The sequence below is a fragment of the Bufo bufo genome, chromosome 2 (assembly GCF_905171765.1).
Source record: "Bufo bufo chromosome 2, aBufBuf1.1, whole genome shotgun sequence".
NCBI classification, from domain to species: domain Eukaryota; kingdom Metazoa; phylum Chordata; class Amphibia; order Anura; family Bufonidae; genus Bufo; species Bufo bufo.
This window is the reverse complement of record NC_053390.1, coordinates 465,044,934-465,072,010: the sequence shown is the minus strand read 5'-3', so window position 1 is coordinate 465,072,010 and position 27,077 is coordinate 465,044,934. Positions and strand designations below refer to the sequence as shown.

General features: G+C 48.1%; 1 protein-coding gene across 1 annotated transcript in view; it reads left to right on the top strand.

The window, feature by feature from the left end:
- The window catches only part of ARRDC2 (arrestin domain containing 2), a 54,010-nt gene that overhangs the window by 16,388 nt on the left and 10,545 nt on the right, over positions 1-27,077 (top strand). The window lies entirely within an intron of this gene.

The following is a 27,077-nucleotide window of genomic DNA, read 5'->3' as shown; positions in this document are numbered from 1 at the left end:
AAAGTGCACCATTTTGCTAAAACGGTCCACCACCACCAGAATCACAGACTTCCCCGAGGAACGAGGCAAGTCCGTTATGAAATCCATGGACAGATGTGTCCAAGGACGGGAAGGAATGGGCAAAGGAAGGAGAGGACCTGATGGCCGTGAGTGAGGGACCTTGGCACGAGCGCAAGTCTCGCAAGCTGCCACAAAACCCTCAACCGACTTACGAAGCGCAGGCCACCAGAATCTCCGAGCAATGAGATCCAGTGTGGCTCTTGTCCCCGGGTGCCCAGCAAGGACCGTATCATGGTGTTCTTTAAAAATCTTGTGTCTCAAAGCGAGAGGCACAAACAACCTCCCAGGAGGACAAAGATCAGGAGCTTCTGACTGGGCTGCCTGCACCTCTGCCTCCAATTCAGGAAAAAGAGCAGAGACCACCACACCTTCAGCTAAAATGGGACCCGGGTCTTCAAAATTCCCACCTCCCGGAAAACAACGTGACAGGGCATCTGCCTTCACATTCTTAACCCCAGGGCGGAACGTAACAACAAAGTTAAACCTTGAAAAGAACAAAGACCATCTGGCCTGTCTCGGGTTCAGACGCTTGGCTGACTCCAAGTAGGCCAGATTTTTATGGTCAGTAAACACGGTAATAGGGTGTCTGGCTCCCTCTAGCCAATGGCGCCATTCCTCAAAAGCCAACTTGATGGCCAACAATTCTCTATCTCCCACATCATAATTTCTCTCTGCGGAGGAGAGCTTCTTTGAGAAAAAGGCACACGGTTGCCACTTGGCAGGAGAGGAACCCTGAGACAAGACCGCACCCACCCCTACCTCAGAAGCATCAACCTCAACTATGAAGGGTAACGAAACATCAGGTTGTACTAGGATGGGAGCGGAAGCAAAACTCTCCTTGATATTAGAAAAGGCCTTACGCGCCTCTACCGACCAGGAAGAAAAATCTACCCCCTTTCTGGTCATATCCGTGAGTGGTTTAACAACAGAGGAATAATTCAAAATAAATTTCCTGTAATAATTAGCAAAGCCCAAAAAACGCATCAGCGCCTTCTGATTCTCAGGAAGCTCCCACTCAAGCACAGCGCGGACCTTCTCGGGGTCCATGCGAAAACCAGAAGCGGAGACAAGAAACCCCAGAAATTGGATCTCTGGAACCGCAAACACACATTTTTCCAGTTTCGCGTATAATTTATTCTCCCGCAGGATGAGTAAGACCTGACATAAGTGTTCCTTATGAGTCTTGAAATCAGGAGAAAAAATCAAAATGTCATCCAAATACACTAATACAAATTTTCCCATTAAATGATAAAAAATGCTGTTGACGAAATGTTGAAAAACGGCTGGGGCATTCATCAAACCAAAAGGCATAACTAAATTCTCAAAATGGCCCTCAGGGGTATTGAAAGCCGTCTTCCATTCGTCTCCTTCTCTGACCCTAACCAGGTTGTATGCTCCTCTTAGGTCTAATTTGGAAAAGACTTTCGCCCCAACAACCTGGTTAAACAAATCTGGGATTAAAGGAAGCGGATACGGATCACGAATAGTGATACTGTTCAGCTCCCTGAAATCCAGACAAGGTCTTAAAGAACCATCTTTTTTCTTAACAAAGAAAAAACCAGCGGCAACAGGTGACTTTGAGGGTCGTATGTGTCCTTTTCTCAGACTCTCAGAGATATAAGCACGCATCGCGACCCTCTCAGGTTGGGAAAGATTGTATAAACGAGATTTAGGCAGCTTGGCGCCTGGGATGAGATCAATAGGGCAATCATACTCCCTGTGCAGAGGCAAATCCTGAACTCCACTCTCAGAGAAAACATCCAAAAATTCAGAGAGGAAAGGTGGTACGGTTTTAGTAGAAACCTCAGAAATAGATGTTATGAGGCAATTCTCTCTGCAAAAGTCACTCCAACCATTTATTTGCCTCGCTGGCCAATCAATGGTGGGGTTATGTTTAGTGAGCCAGGGTAGCCCCAACACTAGAGGAGTAGGCAAACCGCTAAGGACGAAACATGACACATCCTCAACATGAGCATCATTCACAATTAAACGGATATTGTGAACTATGCCCTTTAATGATTTCTGAGAAAGTGGAGCTGAATCAATAGAAAAAACAGGAATATTTTTTCGCAAAGTGCATACCTGGAAACCATGAGTTATTGCAAATTGGTTATCAATGAGGTTGACAGCTGCTCCACTATCCACAAAAATCTCACAAAAAATGCTCTTGCTCTCTAGCGCCACCCTAGCAGGCAGGACAAAACGGGAACTACAAGCAAAAGACAATTCTTCAATTTCCGCCTCAACCCTGCCAATAGTAACAGACGGAATATTCTTAAAAGATTTCTTCCTTTTTGTCTCTTTATTACTCCCAGAAAACTGCCTGAATCTCCTAGAGGGACAAACATTTGCCAGATGATTTATACCTCCACAACAAAAGCAAACCCTGCCCTGCGGGCTGAATCCTCTATTATCAGAGGCAATCAACCCCAGCTGCATGGGCTCCTGCTCAGAAGGGGCTGACAGCGACTGAGACCCCTGTGCACAGAATGACACCGGTGCACTGTCCCGGGACTGAGCATGACAAGAAGGAGAAATCTCTCCTCTTTCTCTAAGACGCCTGTCAATACGAACAGCCTGAGACATAGCAGAATTCAAGGAGGTAGGTCTTTCATGAAAGGCAAATGCATCTTTTAATCCCTCAGAAAGACCATAGCAGAATTGACTTCGGAGTGCAGCATCATTCCAACCCGTATCTGCTGCCCATCTCCGAAATTCTGAGCAGTATATCTCTGCGGATTGTTTACCCTGGCATAACAGACGTAGTCTAGACTCAGCCAGAGCAATACGATCCGGATCATCATATATCTGACCCAGGGCTAAAAAGAATTCATCCACTGAACGGAGGGGTTGTGCCCCCTCCGGCAGCGAAAAGGCCCAGGACTGAGCATTACCCCTGAGCAGCGATATAATGATGCCCACCCTTCGTTCTTCATCACCGGAAGAATGGGGAAGAAGGCGAAAATGGAGTTTGCAAGCCTCCCTAAAACGTACAAAATTCTCACTACCCCCGGAAAACGTATCCGGGAGCGAAATCTTAGGCTCAGCGCAAACTCCATGAACGCAAGCTGAACCGGTCACTTGAAACTGAGAAAAAGTCTTACGGAGATCAGCTACCTCCAATGAAAGACCCTGGAAGCGTTCAGCCAAAAGTGTAACCGGATCCATGCTTGAGACGGTTTTGGTGGCTGATAATGTCACGGATGGTGTACAGGAAACAATATGATACAAATAACAAACGATGACTAACTGGATCCACAACTAAGGAACAAAAAGGGAGACCCCTGCAATCGACCTGCCGCTCTCCCTTATTGCTCAGCCTATGCGACCACTCTAAAGGTGAATGGGCGCATATCCACGTACCTCGGCTATCTTAACCTGAAGGCCCTACAATAGTGAGGGGACACGACCACCGGCTCCCTACACAGACACGGAGGGAGTCAGGGTCACCTGGATCCAGACAACAGAAAATCATAAATACTAAAACAGCACTTATCTGAAGACGACTGTGAACTGCGAACTGGTAGCTGCGAGCTGGGAGCTGATCTGCAGACGACTGTGAACTGAGAACTGGGAGCTGGGAGCAAAAGACAGCATGCACACTCAATCCAGGAAGTTGTATCAGCCACACCCAACTACCTTATGGGGGAGAATATAAAGGGAGGTAATGAGTCTGACTGCATGACAGCTGAGATAGCCTAACAAGGTGAGAAACAGAAACCAAAACAAAGAAACTCAAAGGGGAGGATCTGAACGACTCCTGTCAGAGCTTCTCAGCTGTCTGGTTGTGACACTGGGTGACCGCATCGGCGGAAAATATTGCCTCCCTTGCGGGCTTCTTATCCAGGACTGCGTCCCCTGCTCTCCGGCGGACTTCGTTCCAAAGCTGACAGGGAGACGCCAGGGTCACGCTCCCTGTTGCGGGAAGTCTGCCCTGAGCTGCCGCTGGGTCGCCTACCTCCCTATGTAGGTAGCTGGCTGGGAGGACGTTTGCGCAGGCGCGCGCGTCTGACGTCACTTCCGGGCCGCCGGATGAAACCCGGAACTGGACGTCCTTACAAAAGCTCACATGAACTTTCCTGCTGCGCTCTCTGCATTGCCGGACGACATGTCGGACCAGGAGAAGGAGCCGCAGCAGAAGGAGCAGACTGCTCCAGAGCGCCCCTGTGTGAGTAGACCACCTGGGCATGCCGGCAGCTTGACAGATGCGGGGTCAGTGGGGAGGGTGCCTCAGTATTACTGTTCTGATAACCACTGGTATGAGCCCCCCTCCCCTAGGGTCTTCTGGTTTACTGCATCTAAAGTTTATGCACCTATACTGGATCGGCACAAAATTGATGGGCTGCTCTCTCACTTTAGGCCAAACTTGCTTTGAAAAGGCCCAGGAAGACCGCCAGATGCATCCAGTGCTCCGTCAGGCTTCCCGATGATTATCTTAAGAAACTTTGCAAAGATTGTATTGCCAAGTTGGTGAGAGAAGAACAACCCTCAATTATGCAGGAATTTAGAACTATGATTCAGGAGAAAGTTAGATCTTCTCTAGCCTCCCACCGTGAGGACACCCTGGGGGCTCGCCTACCCAAGCGTCCTAGAATGGCAGACATCTCCTCCTCAGACTCCGAGGATTTGGGGGGTGAGGCCTCATCTTCCAAAACGGAGGACGACGAGTACCCCCTATCAGAGGGCGAAATCGTCGAGGACTCCAGAACATTCTTCTTCACTCCTAGCGAAATGAGTGACCTTCTAAAAGCAGTCAGGGATACAATGGGGGTGGAGGACATCCAGCGACCCCACTCAGTTCAGTAAGAAATGTTTGGGGGATTGAAGGTCAAACGTTCCCGTGTATTCCCCATAAATGAAAATGTTAAAGAGATGGTGATGGACGAATGGGCCCATCCAGAAAAGAAACTAGGTATTTCCAAGGAATTCAGGAATGTATTTGACCCGTCAGACTCTAGGATCTTTGACGAGGTTCCCAGAATTGACGTCCAGGTGGCCAAAGTTAATAAAAAAACCTTGCTACCATTCGAGGACTCCTGTCAGTTAAAGGACACCATGGAGAGGAAGGCGGACAGTCTATTAAAAAAATCCTGGTTGGCAGCTATGTTCAGTGTGTCATAGCCGCTACTTTCGTCGCCAGGTCTATGTACCTATGGCTGAATGAGTTAGAAAATCATCTAATCAACAAGACGTCCAGGGAACAAATACTAGACTCTATTCCCTTGTTAAAATCCACCACAGGGTTCTTAGCGGATGCCTCCGCCGAGACAATTTGATTCTCCGCCAAGGACGCGGCTTTGTCCAATGCTGCCCGGAGGGCACTTTGTATGAAATCTTGGTCAGGCGACATCGCTTCCAAAATAAAGCTGTGCTCTATAGCCTTCTCAGGTGAATACGTGTTCGGTCCTGTATTGGACAAGATCTTCGAGAAGGCTACTGATAAAAAGAAAGGGTTCCCTGAAGAGAAAACCCCTAAAAAGAAACCCTCCTTTCGTAACCAATACTCCCAAAATAGCTCCTTTTATGGTAAAGGTAGATCCGGACGTTGGAATTACCCAAGAGGGCGGAAAGATAGAGGGTTCCTCCTTAATCTCCAGAACAAGGGCGGTGAGAAACAGTGATGCCAGGATAGGGGGAAGACTATCCAAATTTTTTGCCCAGTGGCATCAGACTTCTCCCAACCCCTGGGCGCAAAATCTTATCAAAAACGGCTACAGGATAGAGTTATCTCCCCCCCCCCCCCCCCCCCCCCCCTCCGAATGTATTTCTGGTATCTCACCACTCTTCCCCATTTCAGCAGAATCAAATTTGGAAGGAGGTCTAGAATCTTCTGGACTTAAAAGTAGTGGTTCCTGTTCCCGAGACTCAACGGGGGCAGGGATTCTACTCCAACCTTTTCTTAGTAAAAAAGCCAGGGGGTTCCTTTCGCATGATTATAAACCTCAAAAGGTTCAACAGATTTGTAGTTTACAAAAGGTTCAAGATGGAATCCCTAAACTCTACCATTCCTTTAATTCAAAAAGACGCGTACCTTTGCACAATCGACCTGAAGGACGCATATTATCACGTTCCTATTCACATCCAGTCTCAGAGGCTCCTGCGTTTTGCATTGAGGGATCACAGGGGCTCTGTTCACCATTTCCAGTTCGTGGCTCTCCCCTTCGGGCTGGCCTCAGCCCCAAGGATTTTCACGAAACTGGTGGTAGAGATGGTCGCCTCCCTGAGATCTCAGGGGGTGACTGTCGTTCCTTACCTAGACGACTTTTTGATGATTTCAGACACGGTGGATCAGTCTATAGCGGATCGAGAGACCTTCTGTGCCCTTCTAACAGCCTTAGGTTGGGTGATAAACCTAAAAAAGTCATCCCTAGTTCCAGATACCAGGGTAAAATTCCTAGTGGTATTGCTGGATTCGGCAAAACGGACAACCTTTCTTCCAGCAGAAAGAATTCAGAACCTTCAGACATCAATCAGGGCCTTCCTAGGACATCGCTCCTTCTCTTTCAGAGAAACATTGAGCCTTTTAGGTCAAATGACAGCCTGTATAGTAGCAGTCCCTTGGTGCCAGGCCCATTACAGGGCTCTTCAGTCCTGGCTTCTAAGAAGACAAACATCTGTCCTCTCTAGACAAAAAGATCCTAATCCCGGGCCATGTAAAATCTTTAGTCCGGTGGTGGCTTCCCACAGAAAATCTAAAAAAGGGCATGGTCTGGCTCAAGACCCCAGCAGTGCATGTTCAGACAGATGCCAGCATAAAAGGATGGGGCGCAAAAATATACTCCAACCTCTACCAGGGAGACTGGTCCCCAAAAATTGCAGCTCAGTCCTCAAATTACAGGGAGCTCAGGGCAGTTTGGGAGACAATACGCGCAGCTGCTCCAAAACGAAAGAACCAGCATATAAAAATCTATTCAGACAATGTAACGACCGTGTCCTACCTCAAACACCAAGGGGGCACACGGTCTCAAAAACTAGAAAGTCTGTGCAGAAGAATCTTCCTTTGGGGGAAAAAAATTTAAAATCAGTATCTGCGATTCATTTAAAAGGAAGCCTAAACAGCGCTGCGGACTTCCTCAGCAGGACCACTATAGACCAGGCGGAATGGTCTCTAAACATCAACGTCTTCAATCTAATTGTCCAGAGATGGGGCCTCCCATTGGTAGATCTATTCGCTTCAAGGAAAAACACAAAGGTATCAACCTTTTGCTCCCTAAACCCGAGGGACAGGCCTCTAGCGATCAACGCCTTCTCCCTGCACTGGAAATGGGATCTTGCATATGCCTTCCCTCCATTCCCGTTAATCCCAAGGGTTCTCCAGAAGATCATCAGGGACAAGGCCAGAATAATCCTGGTCACCCCGTACTGGCCCAAGAGGAGCTGGTTCTCGATCTTAACCAACCTCTCCCCACAGGAAGTATTCATTCTCCCAAGGAGGAAAGATATCCTGATCCAGGGGCTGGTTCTCCATCCACATCCAGAAATCTTCAACCTCTTGGCTTGGATCCTGAGTCCGACCTTCTGAGATGCAGAGGTCTCTCAGAGGGAGTGATATCTACCTTGAAGGCCAGCAGAAAGAAAGTGACTAACTCCATCTATTTAAAAACTTGGAGAAGATTCTGCACCTGGTCAGGTGAAGAAGCCCCAGACCAGGCTAAACCAAATATACAGAGGATCCTGGACTTCCTGCAAAAAGGACTAGAGTCAGGATTAAGTCCATCTACCCATAGAGTCCAGGTCTCAGCGATTAGCGCTTTTTTCGATTCTGAATTTGGATCCATCTATGGCTGGCTAAGATTCCTGAGGTCTGCAGCCAGACTAAGACCATCTCTTAAATCAAGGGTGCCTACCTGGGACTTAAACATTGTCCTTAGGGGACTCACAGGTCCGCCTTACGAACCCCTGGACTCGGGTTCCCTAAAGCACCTTTCTCAGAAGGTGGCTTTTCTTGTAGCTATAACATCAGCAAAGAGACTATGCGAGATCCAGGCATTGTCAATAAGACAACCATACCTCACAATCCAGGAAGATTGAATTACCTTGAGGCTAGACCCGGGGTTTTTGCCAAAAGTAGTAACAGACTTCCATAGAAACCAGGAGATCGTTCTTCCTTCCTTTTGCGAGAATCCTAAAAATTCTGGGGAGGAACGATTCCATACCCTGGACGTCAAGCGAACAGTACTAAAATACCTAGAGGTCTGTCACGGAACCATGAACCAGACGTACAACAAGGGATAAGTGAAAATAAGAAGGCTTTATTGAAAATAAAGCTGTAAAGCAAAAGTCCAAACGGATGGCGAAACCGAAGCAGAGTCTTTGCAAAGCCAGAGGTCAGGAACCAGAAGGGTAGTCAGACGAAGCCAGGATCAGGAACCAGCAGGGTAGTCAGACGAAGCCAGGATCAGGAACCAGCAGGGTAGTCGGACGAAACCAGGATCAGGAACCAGCAGGGTAGTCGGACGAAACCAGGATCAGGAACCAGAAGCAGCAGCAGTCTAGAAGCATGTGAACACAGGAGGACCAAGCAAGGAACTGAAGCCACAGACCTCCTATATATATGAGCTAGGCATCCAGCTCCTCCCAGTGGGAAGGAGGAGCCGCAGGGTGGGAGGCTACAAGAAACCCAGAAACCAAGATGGCCGCCAGCACATGTCAAACGAAAGAGAACAGCAAGAGGGTAAGACCATGACAGTACCTCCCCCTCAAGGGCCCCTCCTCCGCGGAGTAAAGAACGGTTTCTGAGGGAAGCGTGCGTGGAAGGCTCGGAGCAAGGCAGGAGCATGGACATCTGCGGAGGGAACCCAGGAACGCTCCTCTGGACCATAACCACGCCAATGGACCAAAAACTGCACCCGACCGCGGACCAGGCGTGAGTCCAGGATATTGCTCACCTCATACTCCTCACGATTACCCACTTGGACCGGACAAGGTCGAGGAACCGAGGAAGTGAAACGATTACACACCAGTGGCTTCAACAGGGAGACATGAAACACGTTGGAGATCCGCATGCCAGGAGGAAGCGCAAGGGCATAGGCTACCGGGTTTACCCTGCGAAGCACTCGGAAGGGACCAACAAAGCGAGGCGCCAGCTTGGGAGTGGGCACTCGAAGGTTGAGGTTGCGGGTGGACAACCATACACGGTCTCCGACCTGGTAGGAAGGAGCAGGCGCTCGTCTGCGATCAGCCTGGAGTCTCTGGCGCTGCGCAGAGACCTCAAGGGACTTCTGGATCAGTACCCAAGAAGCACGTAGGACGGAAAGGTGATCCTCCACAGCCGGAATATCCTGGGGAGAGAATACCTCCGGTAACACGGCAGGTTGGAACCCATAATTGGCCATGAAGGGAGACGTCCCAGAGGAAGAGTTCACCGCCGTGTTCCTGGCAAACTCAGCCCAAGGCAGGAGGTCAACCCAATTGTCTTGGTGATCGGAGACATAGCAACGAAGGAATTGTTCCAAGGCCTGATTGGATCGTTCTGCGGCCCCATTGGACTGAGGGTGGTAGGCCGAGGAGAAGGAGAGATGAATCCCCAACTGGGAGCAAAAGGCGCGCCAGAACCTGGACACAAACTGACTCCCCCGATCCGACACAATCTCCTTGGGCAAACCGTGCAACCGGAAGACCTCCCTGGCAAAAATCGTGGCCAACTCTTGTGCAGAGGGTAACTTCTTGAGAGGAACACAGTGGCACATTTTGGAAAACCGATCCACAATCATGAGAATGACCGTATGGCCTCGGGATGCAGGGAGGTCCACAATGAAATCCATCCCCAGGTGTGACCATGGGCGCTCCCCGGTGGGTTGCAGAAGGCCCAACGGAAGGTGCCGAGGGGACTTACTCTGGGCACAAACGGAGTATGCCGCTACATATGCGGTGATGTCGGAACGTAGGGAAGGCCACCAGAACAGACGTGAAACAGCCCAGGACAGCTGATTCTTTCCAGGATGCCCCGCGGTCTTGGAGTTATGGTAGGTTCGCAACAACCGAGTGCGCAACTCCTCAGGCACAAAACATCTGCCGTTGGGTCTCCCAGAGGGAGCACCAGATTGAGCCGCCAAAATCTGCTCACCCAGGGGAGAGGTCAGGCTGGTGCGAATGGCGGCCAAGATCTGATTCGGAGGTATGACCGAAGTCGGAATCGACTCCTCCCTGGACAGCTCGGAGTACTGCCGTGATAAGGCATCCGCCCTGATGTTCTTGGAACCGGGTAGGTAGGAGACCACGTAATTAAAACGTGACAAGAACAGAGCCCATCTGGCCTGACGTGGTGTCAATCTCTTGGCCTCAGAAAGGTAGGTCAGATTCTTGTGGTCCGTCAGGATGAGGACCGGAACCACCGAACCCTCGAGCAAGTGCCTCCATTCTTTAAGGGCCTGCACGATGGCCAATAACTCCCTGTCACCAATCTGATAGTTGCACTCCGCGGAAGACAGTTTCCGGGAGTAAAACCCACAAGGAAGCAGAGGACCCTCTGGTGTTCTACGCTGAGACAGAAGGGCGCCTACTCCCGTCTCAGACGCGTCCACCTCGAGGACAAAGGGCAACCCAGGGTTGGGATGCGACAGAATCGGAGCCGACACAAAGGCGGACTTTAGAGCCTTAAAAGCTCGGATGGCCTCGAGCGGCCAGACCTGAGAATTACTGCCCTTCCTGGTCAGATCCGTGAGAGGCTTGGCTAGCATGGAAAAGTCCCTGATGAACTTCCGATAATAATTGGCGAAGCCCAAAAAGCGCTGCAGGGAACGAAGACCACTGGGCTGGGGCCACTGTAAGACAGCCGAAACCTTCTCAGGATCCATGGAGAACCCCTCAGCGGAAATGATGTAACCTAAGAAGGTTACCTGGGATCGGTGAAATTCGCATTTCTCAAGCTTACCGAACAGCTTGTTCTCTCGTAACCGTTGCAACACTCGTCTGACATCCAGAATGTGGGCCTCCATGGATTCAGAATATACCAAGATGTCATCCAAATAGACCACCACACACTGCTGCAACAGGTCACGGAAAACATCGTTGATGAATTCCTGAAAGACTGCGGGCGCATTGCACAACCCAAAGGGCATAACCAAGGATTCATAATGACCGGTCCTGGTGTTAAACGCGGTCTTCCACTCATCGCCCGCCCTGATCCTTACCAGGTTATATGCCGCCCTCAGGTCGAGTTTGGTAAAGACCGTGGCCCCTTTAAGGCGATCGAACAGCTCGGAAATCAAGGGTATCGGGTAAGCGTTCTTGATCGTGATGCGATTGAGACCCCTGTAATCGATGCAAGGCCTCAACTCACCGCCCTTCTTTTTCACAAAGAAAAATCCAGCCCCTGCCGGGGACGAGGATTTGCGAATGTGTCCGCGTGAAAGCGCCTCCCTCACGTACTCCTCCATGGCCTCATTCTCCGCTACCGACAGTGGATAGACTTTGCCACGAGGAGGAACGGCACCAGATTGTAACTCTATGGCACAATCGTATGGGCGGTGCGGAGGTAGGGCAACCGCGCGCACCTTATCGAATACATCCCGGTACTCCTCGTATTCAGGAGGCAACAGAGAGTCCGAGGAAGTACACAGCAACTTGACAGACCCATGGATGCAACTAGCCCCACACTGCGGTGACCACGAGAGGATCTCGGCCGATCTCCAATCGAAAGTCGGATTATGCTTCCGGAGCCAGGGGTACCCCAAGACCACCGAGTAGTGTGGAGACGAAATAACCTGGAGGCAGACCGACTCTCTGTGAACGGCACCAATGGCTATCCCCACTGGAAGGGTCTCATGAGTCACGTGTGGCGGCAGAAGGGGTCTGCCGTCTATCGCCTCAAGAGCCAGTGGGGAACCTCGAGCCTGCAGAGGAATGGAATTGGCGGCAGCGAACACATTATCAATGAACAAACCACCAGCACCAGAGTCCACCAACGCCTGGGTCGTCACCGAGCCCCCGACCCAGGAGAGGACAACAGTGATCAGTGGTTTGTCAACACGGGAAACCGGGGACGAGGAGACTCCACCCAAGATCTGCCCCCGACAGGATCTCAGGTGCAAGCGTTTCCCGGACGGTTCGGACATGCCAACCGAAAATTCCCACCGAGACCACAGTACATGCATCGGCCCTCGCGTCTCCGGAGTACCCTCTCCCCCTCGGACAGGCGAGCAAACCCCAGCTGCATGGGTTCACCCCCAGACAAGTCATCCCCAGGAGGCGTGGGAGGAGAGGGAGGCACGGGTGGGACAGCAAACGTAGGCGCCAATCTGTTAGAAAACCTCCGCAGGCTCTCCTTAAAGGAAGGTCTCTCCCTGAGTCTGGTGTCAATCAAAATCAGGAAAGAAATAAGAGACTCGAGCTCCACTGGTAGGTCCTTAGCTGCAACCTCATCCTTCAAGGCATCCGAGAGACCATGAGAGAAAGCAGCGACCAGAGCCTCATTATTCCAGCCCACCTCTGCTGCCAGGGTACGAAACTCAATGGCGTATTCAGCTACGGATCGTGAACCCTGTCTGATGGACATAAGGAGCTTCGCAGCAGAGGCAGCACGAGCCGGCACATCGAATACCTTCCGAAGAGAAGCAACAAAAACGGAAAACTCGGCAACCACCGGATTGTTGTTCTCCCATAAAGGGCTGGCCCAGGCCAAGGCCTTGTCCGAAAGCAGCGAGATCAAGAAGCCCACCTTTGATCTCTCAGTGGGAAAGGCATGTGGCAGCAACTCGAAATAAATGCCCACCTGGTTAAGGAAACCTCGGCACTGAGTTGGCTCTCCCCCAAAGCGCTGTGGAAGAGGGGCAGAACCGGTCATACCCCGAAACACCGCAGGTGCAACAACAGGTGTCGGGGTAGACTCTGGCGCAACAACCGGAGCGGCAGTAGGAGCGGGCCCAGGAGCGACAACCGACCCATCGGCAACGGGAGCGAAATGAGCCGTGCGTTCAAGCAGGGTTTGCAACGCCACAGCGAACCGACCCAACAGGTGATCCTGCTGATCAAGTCTGGCAACCAGCGTGGGTAGCGAGGATGGCCCTGTACCGTCAGAATTCATGGCTTGGTCCTAATGTCACGGAACCATGAACCAGACGTACAACAAGGGATAAGTGAAAATAAGAAGGCTTTATTGAAAATAAAGCTGTAAAGCAAAAGTCCAAACGGATGGCGAAACCGAAGCAGAGTCTTTGCGAAGCCAGAGGTCAGGAACCAGCAGGGTAGTCAGACGAAGCCAGGATCAGGAACCAGCAGGGTAGTCAGACGAAGCCAGGATCAGGAACCAGCAGGGTAGTCGGACGAAACCAGGATCAGGAACCAGCAGGGTAGTCGGACGAAACCAGGATCAGGAACCAGAAGCAGCAGCAGTCTAGAAGCATGTGAACACAGGAGGACCAAGCAAGGAACTGAAGCCACAGACCTCCTATATATATGAGCTAGGCATCCAGCTCCTCCCAGTGGGAAGGAGGAGCCGCAGGGTGGGAGGCTACAAGAAACCCAGAAACCAAGATGGCCGCCAGCACATGTCAAACGAAGGAGAACAGCAAGAGGGTAAGACCATGACAAGGTCACTAAGGACCTAAGAAAGGTGGATAATTTGCTAGTACTCTTCAGTGGTAAAAATAAAGGGAAGGCAGCTTCCCGATCTACCATTGCCCGATGGGTAAAATAGGCTATTTCAGACTGCTACAGGATCGAGGGCATCAGTTGTCCAGACGTCATTCGGGCTCACTCTACGAGAGCCATATCTGCCTCATTCGCTGAAAAGGCAGGAGCTTCCCTAGATCAGATATGCCGGGCCGCAACCTGGTCCAGTGTAAACACTTTCGTTAAACATTATAGACTTGACTTATCCAGGTCTTCCGACCTGGCCTTTGGTCGCAAGGTCCTACAGGCCGTTGCCCCACCCTAAGATGTATATAATCTGTTATGTCTCTCTGGGCCGTCATGGTGGTGAAGTGGAAAGCCGGAATTAGACTTACCGGTAATAAATTTTCCACTAATCCACCATGACGGCATGATATCCCACCCAAGAAATTATTATACGGATTTGGTATGAATTAATACCCCCAAAAAAATAAAAAACTTTTGAGTGTTTCACTTCTTAACCGGTGGTTGTGGCACTATAATCTGGAACTCACTGGTGAATGGTGGTGGGAGGGGTCCTTTGACCTATCTCTGTTCATGCCCCTACAGAGGTCAGGAGTCAATCTCTCTCTGGGCCGTCATGGTGGATTTGTGGAAAATGAATTACCGGTAAGTCTAATTCCGGCTTTTGCGCGTAAGTGTCTGTATGATTAAAGGGGTTGTCTGAGTTTTTTTTTTTTTGTTCCTTGTATGTTTCTAACTAGGCAAACATAAGGACTTTATAATTCACTTATTTTATCTCCCGTTTCCCCGTTCTCAGATTTCACTGAGGGGCACATGACCTGTGATGTCAGCTTTTCTCCCTGCTCTGATGATGTTTCGTGCACAAGCCTGAGAGCAGATACAGTTGCAAGAAAAAAAATGTGAACCCTTTGGAATGATATGGATTTCTGTACAAATTGGTCATAAAATGTGATCTGATCTTCATCTAAGTCACAACAATAGACAATCACAGTCTGCTTAAAGGATAACTGTCACATTTAGACCCTAATTTCAATTCTCATATATGTAGTTACTAATAACATGATATTCCAGAATCCGTTACTATTAGACCGACTTACCCCATATTCAATAAGATTCAGCCCTTAGCAACCAGTCTGCATAAAACTGCAATTTCACTATTCAGTTAAGTGGCCGCCACTGCCCTCACCCTGAGGCTAATCCCGCCTGCCCTCACTAGCCAGTAACAATAGCCCCCCAAAAGTGTCAGTAACCAGAGCCCTCCCCCTCAAGGGTTAATCTCCTGCAGCACAAAGGGGTCCTCTTACCACATGTTGCTTTCATTTATACACTGAGCAGATGGAAGATCTCCCATCCCTGTTGTGCGCTGCTGCCACTCTGCATTCTCCAGCTCTGCTGAGTGAGGGAGCATCTGCCAAGCGCAGGGACAGGGAGACGTGCACACAGCCCAGGCACTGTTATCAGCTGCTGGGGAGGACCTGGCTTTAATAATTTACTTACAGTCACTGGCTGTCAGGATTGTGACCCTGCACGCTGCGTGCTCCGTCCTTCAACAGATAGACGGACCATGCCTAGCAACCCTATTTTAAGCACAGGTAAAAGTAGGCAGTACAGGGAACAAAAATGTGGAATTAAGGGGTAATTGAATACACAGTGAAAAGTTGAAATAGGGCCACCAATAACTTCAACCAAACGTTTCCTGTAGTTGCAGATCAGACGTGCACAACGGTCAGGAGTAATTCTTGACCATTCCTCTTTACAGAACTGTTTCAGTTCAGCAATATTCTTGGGATGTCTGGTGTGAATCGCTTTCTTGAGGTCATGCCACAGCATTTCAATCGGGTTGAGGTCAGGACTCTGACTGGGCCACTCCAGAAGGTGTATTTTCTTCTGTTTAAGCCATTCTGTTGTTGATTTACTTCCATGCTTTGGGTAGTTGTCCTGTTGCAACACCCATCTTCTGTTGAGCTTCAGCTGGTGGACAGATGGCCTTAAGTTCTCCTGCAAAATGTCTTGACAAACTTGGGAATTCATTTTTCTTTCGATGATAACAATCTGTCCGGCCCTGATGCAGCAAAGCTGCCCCAAACCATGATGCCCCCACCACCATACTTCACGGTTGGGATGAGGTTTTGATGTTGGTGTGCTGTGCCTCTTTCTCCACACATAGTGTTGTGTGTTTCTTCCAAACAAATCAACTTTGGTTTCATCTGTCCACAGAATATTTTGCCAGTACTGCTGTGGAACATCCAGGTGCTCTTGTGCAAATTGTAAATGTGCAGCAATGTTTTTTTTGGACAGCAGTGGCTTCCTCTGTGGTATCCTCCCATGAAATCCATTCTTGTTTAGTGTTTTACGTATCGTAGATTCGCTAACAGGGATGTTAGCATATGCCAGAGACTTTTGTAAGTCTTTAGCTGACACTCTAGGATTCTTCTTCACCTCATTGAGCAGTCTGCGCTGTGCTCTTGCAGCCATCTTTACAGGGCGGCCACTCCTAGGGAGAGTAGCAGCAGTGCTGATCTTTCTCCATTTATAGACAATTTGTCTTACCGTGGAATGATGAACGGCAAGGCTTTTGGAGATACTTTTATAACCCTTTGCAGCTTTATGCAAGTCAACAATTCTTAATTGTAGGTCTTCTGAGAGCTCTTTTGTGCGAGGCATCATTCACATCAGGCAATGCTTCTTGTGAAAAGCAAACCCAGAACTGGTGTGTGTTTTTTTTTATAGGGCAGGGCAGCTGTAACCAACACCTCCAATCTCATCTCATTGATTGGACTCCAGTTGACACCTCACTCCATTTAGCTCTTAGAGATGTCATTAGTCTACAGGTTCAGATACTTTTTCCACCTGCACTGTGAATGTTTACATGGTGTGTTCAATAAAAACATGGTAACATTTAATTCTTTGTGTGTTATTAGTTTAAGCAGACTGTGATTGTCTATTGTTGTGACTTAGATGAAGATCAGATCACATTTTATGACCAATTTGTGCAGAAATCCATATAATTCCAAAGGGTTCATACATACTTTTTCTTGCAACTGTATGTGCCTGTACACCAGATGTCACTGTGGTGACCACGCCCCCTGCACTGCTGGCTGCTGCTTATTGCTCTCTCCCTGGATTTTTGAGGAAAAACATTAACCCCTTCAGCTGCACAGACTCGGGGCTGAAGGCTTTACTGAGTAGCTGCAGGCAGTGAGGAGACCAATGCTGGGTACAGGAGCTGACAGACTGGAGGAGTTCTGCAGAGCATTGCACAAGAACAGGTAGGGAGAAGATCCTGTGTATATCAGCAGTGTCATTGTACAGCTGGAACTTGTAGTCCTACAAATACAACATGCTGTTGAGTCTCCCAGCAGGCAGACATGTCACTCAGGGCAGCACTTGTATTCACTCCCTTTGCAGAGCAGGGGGAGGGGCAGAGAGTGTTATTGCAGGTGAACAAAGAACCAGGGAAATGAGGAAATATATAAAACTTGCTTAGCTCAGTTATATATTGCTGCCCATCAGATTTACAGTGCTATTTATTTATTTTCATAACTCTGACAACCCCTTTAAACAAGCAAGAGGATATGCAGTTAGAGGAGTTTAGAGGCAGCACCCTGTACAGGCCAACATCAGCTTTAAAATTCATCATAAAAGGAAGTTCCATCCTTTAACAGGGCGCAGAGGGTGTGTTTGTTTTCAGAATTGGGAGGTATTGCCACAATTACTTGGCTTTGGTATGTTGAAGTGTCTGTGCAGTATATAGTAGTCTAGTGGTCACAGTGGCTATAATCACGTGCATACTGTGACACATTCTTTAGTGTTATGGTAAATAATCGTGCCAATGTTGATATCCATTTACTGGAGTAAGATGCGCATAATTTATTGAGCGGTAGATGTGCATGTCTGCCCCTCTGTGCACCAGGAACTCCAGTCTATGCCAGCTAGGAGATGGTGCAGACTTGAACTATAACTTATGCCAGTTTCTTTATATATACACCAGCCTTGCAGGCTTAATACCAAATATGACCCAGATAAACAATTACATATCGATAAAATGTAACTTTTAATTGTAAGTGTTAAAAACTAAAATTGTGAGTCAAACAAAAAAGGTTTAAAAATAAACTGTTCCCTGTGTTTACTGTCTAAGGGTACTTTCACACTAGCGTTATTCTTTTCCGGCGCTGAGTTCCGTCCTAGGGGCTCAATATCGGAAAAGAACTGATCAGTTTTATCCTAATGCATTCTGAATGGAGAGTAATCCGTTCAGGATGCATCAGGATGTCTTCAGTTCAGTCTTTTTGACTGATCAGGCTTTTCAGAAAAACGTAGCATGTTGTATTTTTACCTCCGGCCAAAAATCCTGAACACTTTGACTGAACGCCGGATCCGGTCTTTTTCCCATTGACTTGCATTAACGCCGGATCCGGCGCTGTGTGTTCAGTCAAACCGGATCCGGCTTTTGCATGTTAAACCCGAAAAATGTGAAAAAAAAGTTAAAGTCCATAAATGGCGGATCCGTTTTTTCCAATGCATTTTTTCATTGTGATCAAAATCCTGATCAGGATTCAAATGTAATCCGTTTTCACACGTTTTTCTGGATCCGGCGGGCAGTTCCGGTGTCGGAATTGAACGCCGGATTCAAACAACGCTAGTGTGACAATAGCCTAACATATTAATATTGTATTGCTAATAGCAGGGATGTGCACTCTCCCTGCTAAGTAGCACCGTTGCTGCTGCCTCCTGAGTAATTGCCAGTTACTTCACTGGTTCTCTTTTGGAACCCGAAGTTCCTATTGGAAATGCACTCTTAAGCCTCATGCACACGTCCGTGGAACACGGTCCGTGTGATACCAGCCTGGATTTCTTCTGAGTGCAGGAGCACACGACGTCATTGGTTGCTATGATGCCATGCGCTTTCTGCTGCCGCCGCAGTACAGTAATGCACTCGTATGATCTATACCAGTGTATAACTGTACTGCGGCAGCAGGAAGCGCACGGCATCATAGCAACCAATCCAGATCCAGGCCGGTATCACACGGACCGTGTTCCACGGACGTGTGCGTGAGGCTTAAGAGTGCATTTCCAATAGGAACTTCGGGTTCCAAAAGAGAACCAGTGAAGTAACTGGCAATTACTCAGGAGGCAGCAGCAACGGTGCTACTTAGCAGGGAGAGTGCACATCCCTGCTATTAGCAATACAATATTAATATGTTAAACTGTTCCCTGTGTTCACTGTCTATTTTTAAACCTTTTTGTTTGGCTCACAATTTAGTTTTTAACACTTACAATTAAAAGTTACATTTTCGATTATGTAATTGTTTATCTGGGTCAATTTTGGTATTAAAGGGAACCTGTCACCGGGATTTTGTGTATAGAGCTGAGGACATGGGTTGCTAGATGGCCGCTAGCACATCCGCAATATCCAGTCCCCATAGCTCTGTGTGCTTTTATTGTTTAAAAAAAACAGATTTGATACATATGCAAATTAACCTGAGAAGAGTCCTGTACGTGAGAGGAGTCCAGCGTGAAGGAGCCCAGCACCGCCCCGCATCCTCAGAATCTCCTCCTTGCTCCCTGACGTCAGAAAGCCGTAATCTCGCGATGCGCGAGCTAGCACATGCGCAGTGTCGTCATTGTGTTCCTTCCCTGTGCTGGCATCAGCCTCAGGGAAGGAACTGCGCATGCGCTAGCTCGCACATCGCAAGATTACGGCGCTCTGGCTTTTTTACGCCAGGGAGCAAGTAGGAGATTCTGAGGATGCGGGCGGTTCTGGGCTCCTTCATGCTGGACTCATCTCAGGTTAATTTGCATATGTATCAAATAGGTTTTTTTTACACAATAAAAACTCACTGAGCTTAATTTTTATTTTATTTTTCTGTTAATATACCTATACCCAAATAGGGTCCTCCATTACTAGATGTATATTATGCCAGTTTTTGGCGTAAGGTATAGTAAATCCAGCGGGCTGCACTAAGACCTGCCCCACCCCTTTTACTGTCACCTTTGAAAAATGGTGACAAGCTTAAAAAGTCGCAAACTATTGCGCACACCACAATAGTGTAGCTAATGCATTCGCTTATCACTGAAGCAGATTGCCTACTTTTATCTTCATGTGGTTGGTTTACATATAAGTATCCTTCCTTTTTCTCATAGTAGTGTTACCCTTTTCTACACTGGAAGTCATTGGGAATGGCAATATGTCTTAATACGCCTATCTAGACAAAGACATTAGATGAAGTTCATTAAGGAACATAATTTTTGAGAAGGTAAATCTGTTCATTAAATCATCAAGTATTCCAACCAAATTTTTCCTGTTTTGGCCTACTCTGGGCCTTCTTCTTTAGATCATACATCCAAAAGTCGCTTTGGTTAAAACTTCGATTGAATGCTGTACGGAGATCCACCTCCATAGACCATACAAATGCACCGCGAGGTGAAATTCATTAGCACTTGAAAACCATTTTAAAACTTAAATACAAAGTCTGCTTCAGTAAAGCCGACTTTGGACTCAAGTTTTTAAATGGTTTTCAAGTTTAAAAATCAAAGTCCAAGGTTATTCACCAAAGTCTTGCGAGGCTTTAATGTTGACGAATTTCACCTCGCCAGAGCCCATACATTTGAATGCTGTTGTTAATGCCTAAAACGGACAAGAATAGGACATGTTTTTTTATTTTATTGCAGGGCTACGGAACGGACATACTGATGCGGACAGCACACTGTGTGCTGTTCGCATTTTTTGCGGACCCATTGAAATTGATAGGTCCGCATCCTATCCGCAAAAAAAAAACTGAACGGACACGGAAACAAACAATGTTCGTGTGCATGTAGGCTACTTTCACACTGGCGTTTTGGCTTTCCGTTTGTGAGATCCGTTCAGGGCTCTCACAAGCGGTCCAAAACAGTTTTGCCCTAAGGCTTATTGCACACGAACGTGTGCGCTCCGTGGCCGTATTGCGGACCGCATTTGCGGATCTGCAATACACTGGCAGCGTTCCGTGTGCATTCCGCATCACGGATGTGGACCCATTCACTTCAATGGGTCCGCAAATATGGAGATGCGGAATGGTGTGGAACGGAAGCACTAGTGGAGTGCTTCCTTGGGGTTTCGTCCCTTACTTCCGTTCCGCAAAAAGTTAAAACATTTTCAATCTTTTTGCGGAACGGCTGGATCACGGGCCCATTAAAGTGAATGGGTCCACGATCCGCTGCGGCTGCCCCACGGTGGGTGTTCGTGCATTGCGGCCCGCAATTTGCAGGGCACGGCCACGGAGCGCACATGCTCGTGTGCAATAAGCCTAATGCATTCTGAATGGAAAAGGATCCGCTCAGAATGCATCAGTTCAGTCTCCATTCCGTCTCCATTCCGCTCTGGAGGCGGACACCAAAACGCTGATTGCAGCGTTTTGATGTCCGTGTGACGAAACTGAGCCAAACGGATCTGCCCTGACATACAATGTAAGTCAATGGGGACGGATCCGTTTTCACTGACACAATCTGGCACAATAGAAAACGGATCCGTCCTCTATTGACTTTTAATGGTGTTCAAGACGGATCCGTCCTGGCTATGTTATAGATAATACAAACGGATGCAGACGTTTGTATTATCTGAATGGATCCGTCTGTTCAGATCCATGATAGATCCGCACCAAACGATAGTCAAAACTGGGAGCTCAGGGGGCTTGTCCATTCTTAGCAGATGGCGCTATACAGATACATTTTATTGAATAACACAGTAGCTATACTACATTTTTTAACTACATCCCGTCAAAAACATATTTAGATGGCGGTGCAGATTTTGGGTACACATCACATTTTTCATCTACGTTTAGCATTTAGGTGAAACCTCCAGAAGTACACACTAAACATGCCCATTAGTTAGATGGAAGATTAAAGAGTATCCTTCTGCCCTCCGTCTGGCTGGTATACTGCAATAAAACAGCACGGAATAACGTAGTAGACTGCGCTATTCCATCCTGCGGTGTCTTGTTAAAAAAAATATATATATGTTTAACGGAGGCTATGATTGCCTGTGGGTGACAAATGCCTCTGTATGGCATCAGTCACTAGCCTCCATTAAACGGATGCCTCAGAGAGATCCTGGATATGGATCTCATGGAGACACAGCAGAGGGAGCGCTGTACAGCCCTGCTGCCATGGAGAGGAGCTGTCTGCTATTCTGCTGGCAGGGCTGTGCACGAGTCCCATGAGGATTTGTATCTCCTGTGTCCTACTGCTGCTGCCATTGATTCCATGGCGCTGTACACATACATGTACAATGAGCATGAGCAGGACGAGTTACAAACTGGTACAGAAGGAGAGGACCCTGCCCGCTAGGGCTTACAATCTCCATACAATGCAATGGGGTACAAGCAGTGAGAACTGCCGGCAAATAAGAAAAGAGATGAAGGTCTCGTAATAGGCTGGAAACCCTTGAAGGATAAAAATGAGAACAGCATTTAGGGACAAATGGTTGATGTTACCTGTATCTGGAGCCACTCTGAGGTTTCATTCGGTCCATTTTTGCGTGGACAGCATGTGATATTATGTGCAGTCATTTTGTATATTCTAGTCCACTGTTCACACTGACACAAAGTTAGGGTCCATTCACACATCCGTATGTGTTTTGCGGATCCGCAAAACACAGACACCGTCAATGTGCGTTCCGCAATTTGCGGACCGCACATCGCCGACACTATAATAGAAAATGACTAATCTTGTCCGCAATTGCGGACAAGAATAGGACCTGTTCTATTTTTATCGGGAATGGAATTGCGGACCCGGAAGTGCGGATCCGCATTTCCAGGATCCAGGCAGCACATAGCGTGGCCCCATAGAAATGAATGGGTCCACAATTCCGTTCCACAAAATGACGTGGAGCCTTATTCTGATACCACAGGCAATCAGGTATTAACCCGATTTCATACTGTACAGCATACTTAAAAAGTATAGAAAAAAGTCACATCCAAAACCTAGTTAGACTTTGTTCACATTGCAGTTATTCCTCCACTTTTGACGGCAAGAATAATGCACCATTCAGCACTAGTCTTGCCGTCAAAATGAAGGAAACCTAAACGGATCCTAATAGAAGTCAAAGGGGGACGATAATGAGGAACAGACATTCATTCAGCAGATGATCGGCCCATCGATGAGAAAATGCTGATCGGGTCTGTCAATAATCACCGTCCTGTGTAAAGAGGCGACGTGCTGCTGGATGTACCATCTATGGAATGTATTGTAAAAAAAATTAGGTTAACCGCTTCCGCCTGAAAAAGAATGACACTACTATAATTACCTTTAATGTGAGTCACTCATTTGGCACAGCTTGAATTAGTATATCATACAACGTGTCATTGTATGGCTATACATAGCATTTCAAGGAAATACTGGCTACAACCTGAAGTCCTTCATGTCAGGGAGGGTTATGACGAATTTGAATAACACTGTTCTGGTTTCGAAGTGGCAACATAGCTCTGTGGTTTTTTTTTAATCTAAAATTGCATAAACCACCAGGATTTGATACTGACGCCCTGTCCTCTGGATAGGTCATCATTATCTGATCGGTGAGGGTCTGAGACCCGGGACCCCCGCCAATCAACTGTTTGAGAAGGCATCGGCTCTCCTGTGAGTTTCACGGCCTTCTCTCTGCTCACCAAGAACTCGTGGAGAAAGGGTGCCGGGGAAATATCTCTCAATGTTTGGGAATCTTAGTGTATTTGGAATGACTAAAAAAAGATATTACCCTCTATATAGCTGAGGCCAAGTAGGGGTCAGTGCCTGGTGGATAGTATAATAGGGAACATTGACAGTTTTGTTTTTTTTGCTAGTGGTTGCTGCTTTGGGGAAGCAAGGGGGGGGGGGATGTTAAGGGTTGCAGGTAAATTTCGTACTTTCAATCAGTGGCGTACATAGAGAAGTAAGGGCCCCATAGCAAGGATCAAACCAGGCCCCCACACAGGACAGAAGGGTTTCTGCCTAAACCCTTTTCAATGATCCTTGGGCCATTTATTTTCGACTGCCTCATTTGCTAAAAGATGTTTCTTAAGGCCTCCTGCACACGACCGTATGGCTTTTTCAGTGTTTTGCGGTCCGTTTTTCACGGATCCGTTGTTCCGTTTTTTGTTTCCGTTGTGTTTCCGTTTCTGTTCCATTTTTCCATTCCGTTTTTCCGTATGGCATATACAGTAATTACATAGATAAAATTGGGCTGGGCATAACATTTTCAATAGATGGTTCCGCAAAGAACAGATACGGAAGACATACGGATGCATTTCCGTATGTGTTCCGTTTTTTTGCGGACCCATTGACTTGAATGGAGCCAAGGAACGTGATTTGCGGGCAATAATAGGACATGTTCTATCTTTGAACGGAAATACGGAAACGGAATGCATACGGAGTACATTCCGTTTTTTTTTGCGGAACTATTGAAATGAATGGTTCCGTATACGGACCGTATACGGAACGCAAAAAACGGCCAGTAAACGGGGGGAAAAAACGGTCGTGTGCAGGAGGCCTAAGGCTGAGTTCACACGGGCGTTGCGGGAAAAGGTGCGGGTGCGTTGCGGGAACATGCGCGATTATTCCGCGCGAGTGCAAAACATTGTGATGCGTTTTGCACGCGCGTGAGAAAAATCGGCATGTTTGGTACCCAAACCCGAACTTCTTCACAGAAGTTCGGGCTTGGGATCGGTGTTCTGTAGATTGTATTATTTTCCCTTATAACATGGTTATAAGGGACAATAATAGCATTCTGAATACAGAATGCATAGTACAATAGCGCTGGAGGGGTTAAAAAAAATAATAATAATTTAACTCACCTTAATCCACTTGATCGGCTTCTCATCTGTCTTCTTCTTTGCTGTGTGCAGGAAAAGGACCTGTGGTGACGTCACTTCGGTCATCACATGGTCCGTCACATGATCTTTTACCATGGTGATGGATCATGTGATGACCGGAGTGACGTCACCACAGGTCTTTTTCCTGCACACAGCTAAGATGAAGACAGAAGAGATGTCGGCTGCGCGAGTAATTGGATTAAGGGCTCTTTCACACTTGCGTTATTGTCTTCCGGCATAGAGTTCCGTCGTCGGGACTCTATGCCGGAAGAATACTGATCAGGATTATCCTAATGCATTCTGAATGGAGAGTAATCCGTTCAGGATGCATCAGGATGTCTTCAGTTCCGGTACGGAACGTTTTTTGGCCGGAGAAAATACCGCAGCATGCTGCGCTTTTTGCTCCGGCCAAAAATCCTGAAGACTTGCCGCAAGGCCGGATCCGGGATCAATGCCCATTGAAAGGCATTGATCCGGATCCGGCCTTAAGCTAAACGTCGTTTCGGCGCATTGCCGGACCCGACGTTTAGCTTTTTCTGAATAGTTACCATGGCTACCGGGACGCTAAAGTCCTGACAGCCATGGTAAAGTGTAGTGGGGAGCAGGGGAGCAGCATACTTACCGTCCGTGCGGCTCCCCGGGCGCTCCAGAGTGACGTCAGGGCGCCCCAAGCGCATGGATCACGTGATCACATGGATCACGTCATCCATGCGCATGGGGCGCTCTGACGTCATTCTGGAGCGCCCAGGGAGCCGCACGGACTGTAAGTATACCGCTCCCCCGCTCCCCGCTACTACTATGGCAACCAGGACTTTAATAGCGTCCTGGGTGCCATAGTAACACTGAAAGCATTTGGAAGACGGTTCCGTCTTCAAATGCTTTCAGTACACTTGCGTTGTTACGGATCCGGCAGGCACCTCCGGCAACGGAAGTGCATGCCGGATCCCAACAACGCAAGTGTGAAAGAGGCCTAAGGTGAATTGAATAATTTTTTTTTTTTTTAACCCCTCCAGCGCTATTTTACTATGCATTCTGTATTCAGAATGCTATTATTTTCCCTTATAACCATGTTATAAGGGAAAATAATAATGATCGGGTCTCCATGCCGATCGTCTCCTCGCAACCGTGCTTGAAAATCGCACCGCATCCGCATTTGCTTGCGGATGCTTGTGATTTTCACGCAGCCCTATTCACTTCTATGGGGCCTGCGTTGCGTGGAAAACGCACAATATAGAGCATGCTGCGATTTTCACGCAACGCACAAGTGATGCGTGAAAATCACCGCTCGTGTGCACAGCCCCATAGAAATGAATGGGTCCAGATTCAGTGCGGGTGCAATGCGTTAACCTCCCGCATTGCACCCGTGCGGAATACTCGCCCGTGTGAACTCAGCCTAAGGGTCCATTCAGAAGTCGGCAAAATGGATCCGCAAAAAACGCAATTTTGCGGAACAGGTGTGGACCCTTTAATTTTCAATGAGGCCGGAATAGGCTGTCCACATTTGTGGATCCGCACTTCCGTTCTGCAAAAAAATTGAACATATCCTATTCTTGTCCGCAATTGCGGACAAGAAAAGGCATTTTCTAGGAGAGTGCCTGCAATGTGCGGTCCACAAAATGCAGAATGCACATTGCCGATGTCCGAGTTTTGCGGATCATAAAAACACATACGGACGTGTGAATAGACCCTTAGGAGGGTAGAGCCCTGACCAAGTTTTCAGCCCCAGGAGAAGAGGGTGATCCCAACTGGGCCCCTCTTGCCCTGGGCCCCCTAGCAGTCACATGGTCTGCCGCTATGGTAGTTACACCCCTGCTTTCAATATTCTTTTGTGATCTGGAGTTTTAGACATAGTGATATAGCACATGAAGAATATCACCTTTATTGGGCTCTGTTCACATCTGGGTTACAGGCTCAATTACAGATTCTGTCAAATTGGCCAGAAATTAGTCCCTGAGATGAGTCCAGCATGAAGGAGCCCAGCACCGTCCCCCAAATCCTCAGAATCTCCTCCTTGCTCCCCGTCAGAAAGCCAGAGCGCCGTAATCTTGCGATGTGCGAGCTGATGCCAGCACAGGGAAGGAACACTATGACGACACTGCGCATGTGCTAGCTTGCACATTGCGAGATTGCGGCTTTCTGACGTCAGGGAGCAAGGAGGAGATTCTGAGGATGCAGGGCGGTGCTGGGCTCCTTCACGCTGGACTCCTCTCAGGGACAGGACTCCTCTCAGGTTAATTTGCATATGGATCAAATCTTCTTCTTACACAATAAAAGCACACAGAGCTATGGGGACTGGGTATTGCGGATGTGCTAGCGGCCATCTAGCAACCCATGTCCTCAGCTCTATGCACAAAATCCCGGTGACAGGTTCCCTTTAAAGTCAGTGGCCCAGATTTACTAAGCCTATAGGTAGAATAAGCTTAGACAGGCTGTCTAGTCTGGTGCAGACACTTTTCTCTCACTCTATACCAAACATTGCTTGGTTTACCTTGAGACAGACTTCATGCCAGAATTGGGAGGCATCTTGTGCCCCACCCCTTCACCATGAAGCTGGAAGAAGGACAGATCTTTGGCACAGAATCAGTAGTAACTCTTGTCAGGTGATGGTCCAGCACTACT